The sequence below is a fragment of the Laetiporus sulphureus genome, assembly GCF_001632365.1.
Source record: "Laetiporus sulphureus 93-53 unplaced genomic scaffold LAESUscaffold_16, whole genome shotgun sequence".
Classification (NCBI taxonomy): Eukaryota; Fungi; Basidiomycota; class Agaricomycetes; order Polyporales; family Laetiporaceae; genus Laetiporus; species Laetiporus sulphureus.
Genome location: NW_024468525.1, coordinates 517,619 through 526,928, shown reverse-complemented (window position 1 = coordinate 526,928; position 9,310 = coordinate 517,619).

Sequence of the window (9,310 nt, the reverse complement as noted above, 5' to 3'; positions counted from 1 at the left end):
GAGCTTACTACCTCTTGAGAGCGAGTACGATTGCACGAGGGTTCTAGAACTGAGAACGTTCAGAGTCACAGGTGGAAGAGGTTGTCTTCCAGCTGCTGCTCCGCCCCTTTATAGTCGCAGACCTATAGTCTGGGGTACTAGTACAAGGGGTCTCCTACAGCTATTCATAGAGTAAATGAAATAGACTGAGACAAATACTAACCACTGCGAGTCAAGTAATTGGTGAGCTAATGTTAGTACAGGTGAAATAGAAACCTGAAACATGAAGGTCTAGTTTGCATGGCCTGAGTGAGTAAATCGTAAAAACGAAAACTGCTAACCCTAGCATATGTCCACAAGACCTATGAACCATACATAGTAAGTGTCACGTGCAACGTAAACTGTCACGTGACCATGAAGCGCTGAAACCGTAACACAAGCTCCCCCTTTCAACTGACAAGACCCTTTGATGACCACTCACCAAAGCTAACCCTTCATCGTCCACCGCGGACACCAACATAGTCGTAGACTGAGATGGTGGTATGGGGTACGACCTCCCATCCTGCGTCGAGCTCCTCTTGGGGTTGAGGATGGAACTCGGTGGGTGCCCAGTGCGAGATGGATCCGTCTTCATAAAGGACCGCCTTCAGTGCCTCAACCCCATCGGTAAGCCACCCGGGCTTCTCGATCATGGTGACAAGGGGTTGGAAGATGACCGGTGTGAACTCACGAGGTGTCTTGGCATCTCCGTAGTGGACTTGATCGGAGAACGTCCTGAACAGTTCGACCTCGTATTGCTCAACGCCTTCTTCCTTGCCCGCGAAGCGAACGCTGATGATGCGTGTCCGGTTGGGTGTTGGATGCCAGTCATGCATGCCTGGAATGGGTGGCGGATAGAGTAGAGCAACCCATTGACTGAAGACTCGATGAGGTGAGTCTTCCGTGTAGAGGTGCCAGGCGACCTTCTGGTTGTCCCAAGTGAAGATGAAGGCGTGGAAGGTGGCAAAGTTGCCCGTGCCCATACGATGGACATAGAGACGATGGCCATTGCATTCCATGAGGAATGTTAGTGGCGTGGCGATGAAGACATCGTAGGGTGATGCTACGTCCGGGGCGATGAGCGATACCTGTCCTGCCGCTGGGTTGCTCGAAGACTTGACCGTTCGAGCATACCTGATCTGCTGCTTGATGGTGTCAGCTGGTGCGGGTTGCAATCCATCCTCCGGTGTGGCATTGTAGGGGTAGATGGCGCCTGCATGGTGAGGGTAGCTGGGTTGTTCATCATCGGCACTCCTTGCCTGTTCATCGTCGTTACCCCAGGCTCTCCCCATCGTCCAAGATCCTCCTGTTGTCCAATGACCTGTCTCGTCTTCATCGTTTCCCCACCGTGCACTCCTCCATGATTCGGCCAGTGCTTCGTCGCTAAGGTTGCCTAGCAGCGGGAGTTCATCTCCATCGCTGTCGAGAAGTAGTCCTGGCTCCGATGTGCTGTGAGTGACGGTGGTGGTGACACGGATGTTGAGCGACATGGGTGGAGGTGGTATAGCGGGGCGATTCTCTTTATCCCAAGGGTAGATTTCCTCGCAGAGTTCCCACTCGAGTAGGAGGAGGCGATGGTCCAGTAGGGGGAAAGGAGGACCGCTACTTATACCTTCGAGCAGCCATTCTTCTTCTTCATACCAGTCCATGATGTGGATGTTCACCATTCCCGTACGTTCTTCTGCTGGTATTGTCATTGTCCTTGATACGGTACCGTGTACAACACTGAATGCATCCAGAGCGAATGAGAGTGCTGCCGGTAAGATATCAAAATGTAGCGGATGATCTAGAGCGTACGATGGTGGGAGTATTCCCACTGGAAGGCCGGCGTAGATGGCTGTTAGGATAGTCCGGCGTCGATCTGGCTCTAGCCGGGGCAGGTGGAGTTCCTCCGTTAGGTACATTGGGTAGTTCATTCTCATGAACGTTCCCCATGTTCCGTCTAGGTCGATATCGACGTCGTCCTCTAGTGTTACCTTCAGCTTGTCCGTTTGGAATGGAAACGGATACGGAATTGTGATTAGCCCGCTGGGGCGAGGGGTTAGATATGGCTGTCGTCGAGTTGACCTGAAGTCGTCCAGAAGGTGGACTTCGTGAACGTCATCCGCTCTCTGGATGAGATGGTTCATCATGGTTTGGATGGGTCATGTTGAACTTGACGTTGGTATGGTCGAAGTCGACAAGATCCTCGATGGCGAATCTAGCCCCTCTGATAGCGAGATAGAATCCGAGCTGTTGGAAGACCTGGTAACGATGATCGTGGGAGAAGTGGGATTCAATGTCTTCGAGAACTTCGATAAGATGCGCAAAAGTGGTGATAGCAGATTCGAGAAACTCGGGATGTTGCACGGGCATTGGGGCATGGACTGAGGGTTCAGGCCAAGTTGTGCTCCCTTTTGTACTCGTTCAGCAGTTCTCCTGCATTGCCCATTTCTGTCTCTTTTACCCACGACCTTTCGCTGAGTGGATATCCAGTCCATTTTATCAGATATTCATTTTTGCTGCACCGTAGTCGATGTCCAATTATAGACTCAATTTCAAATTCTTCCTCTCCTTCGATAAGATCTGGAGGTGGTGTAGAATAACTTTCCCCATGTGTATTGGTCTGCCGATACGGCGTGAGCAATGCAGCATGGAACACCGGATGGATCTTCCATGTCGCAGGAAGGTCTAACTTGAATGAGAGCGGTCCCAGAACCTCCTTGATCCTGAATGGTCCTTCTCGCTTTGGCGCTAGCTTGTTTGATTTGTAAGACCTTTTCAAATTGGTGGCTTCCAGCCAAACCTTGTCTCCTTTCTTGAACGTCGGAGATCCTCCTTTGATCCTGGCAGATACACGGGCTTTTGCCTTGACGATTCCTTCTGTGGCCTCCTTGCGGACCATGCTGAGAAGCTTGAGTCTTGCATCCACATCGGGGATCTCGTCCTGAGGAAACAGTTCTGGCATTCCTCGGGGCTCGTAGCCATACCATATTTCAAATGGTGACTTCTTCGTTACTGAATGAATATGGAGATTGTGCGCGAATTTTGCTTCAGATAGGAATTGATTCCATCGATGTGGTTGCTCCGCACAATACATTCGAAGATACGTCTCCAATTCTTGATTCATTCGTTCCGTTTCACCATCCGTCTGTGGATGATAGGCTGTGCTCATAGCTGACTTGATTTTGAGGGCAGTGCACAGTGCTTGGAAGACTTTGGATGCGAATTGCATTCCACGGTCAGAGATGATCTTGTCAGGTAGCCCAAAGCGTTTCCAAACTTGTCGCCTGAATAGCTCAGCGGTTTCCGAAGCAGTAATCGTCTTCTTGCAGGGACATAGAATTACCCCCTTACTAAGCCCATGGTCTACCATGACCATTATTGAATCGAAGCCTTCGCTTTTCAGTAGATCTGTAATAAAATCCACGCTGACCTGCTTGAAAGGGAGTGCATTGGGCGAAGGGCCTATGGGCTGTAGTGGAACTTTGACCTTGTTTCGAACAGCTTTGGATTGCTGACAGGTGGCGCATCCATTGACGTAGCTTTGGATGAAGCGATACATTCCTGGCCACCAGAAGTCCTTACGCACTAGTTGGTGCATGACCCAGATTCCTGGATGACCATGGGGAGTGGCCTCATGGTATCACCGAACAATTTCCTTCTTTAAGGCTGTATTGTTTGGGACATATACGCGTCTATGGATGGTGACTAAACCATTGTCAGCATCCTTGATGTCATCCTTGGTCATTCCTCGGGGAACTGGGAGTTCTTCCATTAGGCTGTCCTTGTACGCAAGTATCGATGGATCTTTTGTTAGTGCTTGTCAGATTTGTTCCGCCATATCTGTATCAATAGCACCAATAAAGAGATCGTCGGGTAGCAGGATTGCAGGTGACTTGTTATCCTGGCGATTGTCTAATTTGGACAACCGTGAAAGTGCGTCCGCTTGCACCATTTGTCGTCCTGGCGTATGGACAATCTTGTAATCGAACATAGACAAGAAGAGTTGCCATCTTCGCTGTCTGGGGTTCAAGTCCTGCGGTTGCCTGAAGTACGTCAGATTCTTATGATCTGTACGTATGAGGAATGGCTCCTTTGTTCCATCGAGATAGTGTCTCTATTCTTTGAGTGCGCGGATGATTCCTAGAAGCTCCTTGTCATAGATTTGATAATTTCGTTCCAGATCGGAGAGCGACTTGGAATAATATGCGCAGGCATGGAGATCGCCATTATCGTCCTTCTGCATGAGGACTGCTCCTGTAGCGAAGTCCGATGCATCGGTTTCGATGACAAAAGGCTTGTCTTTGTCTGGCATAACCAGTATTGGTGCTTTGCCAAACTCATTTTTGAGATGATCGAAAGCAGCTTGCTCTTTACTTGTCCAATGGAACACATTCCTGCTCTTGGTCTTGGTCAGATCAATTAAGGGTCTTGCATGTTCAGAATAGTTCCGGATGAACTTTCGATAGAAGTTGGCGAATCCTAGAAATGCTCGCACTCCTTTTACACCAGTCGGGGCTTCCCATTTGATGATCCCATTGACCTTTGCTGGATCCATCTGAAGTCGTCCTGGGAGGAGAACTAGTCCTAGGAAGTCAATGTGCGTAGTTTTGAACACACATTTCTCCAGCTTGAGATAGAGGTCATTGTCGACCATTTTCTTAATGACTCGTTCAAGCTTCTTTTCCAACTCCTTTTCGCTTTCGGCGCCAAAAGCAAGGATGAGGATGTCGTCTAGATAGCATAGTAGCCATTCTTCGGCAATTTTTTCTGCGAATATTTTGTTCATCATTCGCTGAAAGGTTGCCGGTGCATTGCACATTCCGAAGAACATGACTGTGGGTTCAAATAATCCACACTTTGTGATGAAGGCAGCCTTCCATTTGTCTCCTTGACGAATTCGGACATTGGTATATGCTCCACGAATGTCAAGCTTCGCGAAATACTTGGCATGGTGGAGTTGATCCATTAGGTCCGATATGAGTGGGAGTGGATAGGCGTCCTTAATCGTTCCTTCATTCGCATAGCGGTAGTCCTGGCATGGACGTAATCTGCCGTCTTTCTTTCCTACAAAGAAGAAAGGTGATGCCATTGCGGATTGCGAAGGACGAATATATCCTTTTGCAAGGTTTTCGTCGATAAAGGCATTCATAGCTTCTTCTTCTGGCTTTGATAGATTGTAGACCTTTCCTCGTCTAGGAACAAAGTCCGGTTTGAAGTCTATGTTGTGATCGTAAGATCTATGCGGTGGTACCCGTTCCGATGCCTTCTCTTCGAAAATCCGCTTGTACTTAAGAAGATATGATGGTATTGTTACTTTCTTCTTAGAATTCTTCCTCTCCTCGAGTGCTTTCTTTTGTGCGAGTTCTTGCACTTTATTTGATGCCTTCCAGAAGGTATCACCCTCTTTCCGTGTTTGGTGATGATCCTTTTTGGAAGTATTCGTTCGTCGCAGTGCAAGATACTGCATCTTCCTTTCTCCGGCCGAGCGATGTTCTTCGAGCGTAACTTCTTGGAGTATGCCAGTATCAGGTTGATAGGCGAAAACAGCTTCTTTTTCTCCTATTTCCCGATCCTCCAAGTATGGTGCGCCTTTTATGTATGCAAGCAAGAGGTCCGAGTCAATGGTTCCTGCTTCATCTTGTGCGGGATCGACGTCAGACCAGTCGATCCGTTTCAAGGTTCGCTTGGCTTTGGCTTTCTCCTTTTTAGTGATTGGAAGACGAACAGCATTTTTATCTTTGAAAGGCCATGGTTCCTCGTCTGGTACGTCTTCTACATATTGACGGACCTTGACTTCACCCATTTGCCAGTTGATAATTGGGTTGTGATCATGAAGCCACGTATTGCCAATGATCACATCTTCTTTTCCTAAGTCGATGACAAGGAAGTCATCATTCCATTCGTACGTTCCTGCATGAACAGTTCCTTTGAATCGTTGGTTTGTAGAGTTGATGGGACTTCCATCGACACTGCGAATCTTGACTTCCTTCTGCGATTTGAGAAGATGGAGTCCTGCTTTCTTCGCAAACGATTCATTGATGAACATTCCTTTTGCTCCAAAATCGACTAAGGCTCTTGCTGGAATACTTCAGGTCCTTGTGCCATCGTAATCTTGGAAAACGATATTGAGGTATATTTCGCTTCCTCGTTTGATATCGCCTCGTATGATTACTTCCTCGGGGACCGTTTCTTTATCTGGGTGCTATGAGATCCCAACGTGCACCCAATTCCAAAACCCTCTGGATCGTCTTTTTCCATGGGTGGTGGATATCGGCGTGCGTATTCGTATCTATCTGGATTGTCTCCTAATTCCAGAAGATTGTCGAGATGGGGCATCGTCATATTGCGTTTCTTAATTCGGTCTCCTCGCATTTTGAGTGCATCTTCCCGTCATATCCTGGCTAGTTCTTCTTTGGGGATGAATCTTCGAACCACATACTCTTCTTCTGAGTCGCTGGATTCATCCTTGGTTCGCCTGATTTTGCGAACTGTTTTGGTTTTAACAGGGCGAGCTCTTCGTACCCTGTGAACAACCATTTCTTGTTCGGATACTTCTTCAGATTTCGATGATTCAGATTCTGATTCTTCCGATGATGAGGATTCTGATTCTTCCTGTTCCGACTCCTCTGAGTTATCCTCAGAGTCACTTTCTTCGACTCTCTTTACTCGTCGGCGTTTCTTCTCCGTTCCCTTGGAGTAAGATTTAGTCGGCTTGGAAGTCTTTCTTCGTCTGCCAGATCCGGAGTATTTTTTCGTCCTGGAATTGGACGTCTTGGTCTTGGCATATGAAGTTGTCTTTCCTGAGCGATCTGGTGCCGGATCATATTCTGGACTTGTGCATTGTGCGGCGACATGTCCTGACTTTCTGCAGTTGTAGCAGAGTCCACCCACAGAACGTTTCTGATGGGTTTCTGGGGAGATCCGGTCGACGTCCATTGCGTCAGGGTCCTTCTCCGTCCTTCTTCTGCTTCCTGAAGAGCCTGAGATGAACTTGAAGATATTCGTCTTTCTGCTATGAATGTCCTGGAGGTCCGTGACCTTTCTTGTGGCCTTACATGCTGCTGCATAGGTCGTTGGTGGATTTTCCGTGATGAAGACTTTTTCTGCAAGTTTCTCATTAAGGCCTCGCTTGAAGTGGATGAGCTTGGCGTATTCATCGTCGATTTCGGCATATCGGTAGAGGATATCGAGATTTCCGATATACTCGTCGACGGTTTGCTTGTCCTGCTTGTACTTCCCTTCAAGAAGCACTTGCCAGGCTTGGTCCTTGGTTGCGACACCTCCATACTTTTCGGTAAGCGTCGTTTTAAAATCTTGGTACGTCCCAAGATCGCTGTGTTTTGCCATTTGGTTGGCTTCCCATGACTCGGCCCACTTTCCTGCTGTGGATGAGGAGTCGATTTGGGAGAGGACGAAGGCAATTTTGCTGAAGTCATCATTGTAGACTCCCGTGTTTGCCTGTAGGTATCATTCCACGTTTCGGAGGAACGATGCATATTCTCGTTTGTCTCCCCCTAAACTCCTTGATTTTTCCCATCTTCTTTTCCCATGCCGCTGGCTGCTTGGGGATTGCTCCCTGGTATTGTGCATAGAGTCCCAATGCTTGTTGGTACTCATTCCAGATGGTGTCGGTGCAGGTTCCGGGATGGACTGGTGGTCCGAGAGCCGGGTCATATCGTACGTGTGTCGCCATACTTCCTGAGAACTGGAAGCTACCAGTTGGTCTTGATCTGGTTGAAACCGAACGTGTGATTCCAGGCACGTTGGGTAGGTGGGGTGGCTGGTCCCTTCTGAGAGGTGTGATTCCTGGATAATCTGGTCGAGTAGTACTGTCCGAGATAGATCTCTCGAGCGGGACTGCTCTTGTTCCGAGAGGATTAACTGGCTGTAATCCACCGGTTTCCTGTGAACGCCCTTCCTGTCGTTCAACTTGGATTAATTCTCCTCGTGGAAGTTCTGTTGCTTCGGTAAAGATTTGTAGAGATTCTTCGTCGAAGTTTTCCCTTCCGCAAAGAACTTGTCGTAATTCTTCAATCTCACCCTCGAGCTGCTCTAGCCTCGGGTGATCTGTTGGTTCGTAGGCTCGTCCTAGCCTGAATTGAAGTCGAAGTTGAACCGCTTCTGTCGACTTTTTGTCGTAGAGGTCTGTTAATTCCTCTGTGGTGGCGTCACTGAGCATAAATGGTGGTACTTCTTCGTCAGAAGTCACCAATCATGTTTCTGGGGTATCTTCCTCAGATACTGGATCGTTTTCTCGTAAGGTATTCGTTTTGAATCTTGTCTTATCCTAAGATTCCTTGATTGCCTTCCCTGGTAAGGGCTTTAGCACGTCTTCAACGTGTGCCTCAGATGAGGGCTTCTCTTCTGGATTACCACACGGATAATTGCTAGTGCTTGAGTTCGTTCCTGTAACAAAAACTCCGCACTCCTGCCTTTTGATCTTTGGTGGCCCTTAACCAATCTTGTACGTCTTTTGATTTGCCTGGTAACGTCAACCAGTCAGAGTCCTAGTCTCTTTTCTGACCTCGGTGATTCCTGTGCTCGCTTTTTGAAGTGCCCAGCTAGTCACTTCGAACTCCTGCCTACTCCCGTTTGAGCGCTTGGTCGTTCTGGCTTTTGATTTTCTCTGCTTGGTGTCCTATAACCAATCGTCCTTCCTATTCGCGTTTTCTTGATTGAAAACTGACCTCGGCAAGGTTTGGGTGCCTTCTTTTGGTGGCCCTTAACCGGCGTCTTCTGTATACCCAGCGCCTCCGGTGAGGATGGGGCTCAAGTCGACACTGCCTTCAGCAGGTATCTTGCCGCAACAAGTACCCAGGTTTCGCTTCTCCGAGAATCTCCTGTCTGGCGAAGTACCATAGCGACGAATACTTCAGAGTGGTTCTTCCTGTTTTTCCAAATGGTGCAGAGGCCGCAGCGTGCGCCGAGTTCCCGCTTCCGAGAATCTCCTGTCTGGCGAAGTACCGTAGCGACGGTTACTTCAGAGTGGTTCTCTCTGTTTCTCCAAGTGATGCAGAGGCCGCAGCGTGCACCGAGTTTCCTAGAATTGGATACCCCTGTTTGAGGATTTGATGGAATTGTTTTCCTGTAGCGTCCAAGTAGACCCCACTTCTCGTAAGTGGTTCTAAACCTAAACAGGTTGACCTATAGAAAAACCTCTTCCAAATGTTATGAAGCGTTCCCTGCTAGAACGTTCAGAACCACGTGTGCTTTCTCACACGTACTAGTCCACAACGTGGACAGAGACTTAGATACCAAATATACCTAACGTCTCCAATAGTCACACAGACTATTAGCAGGGTTTATA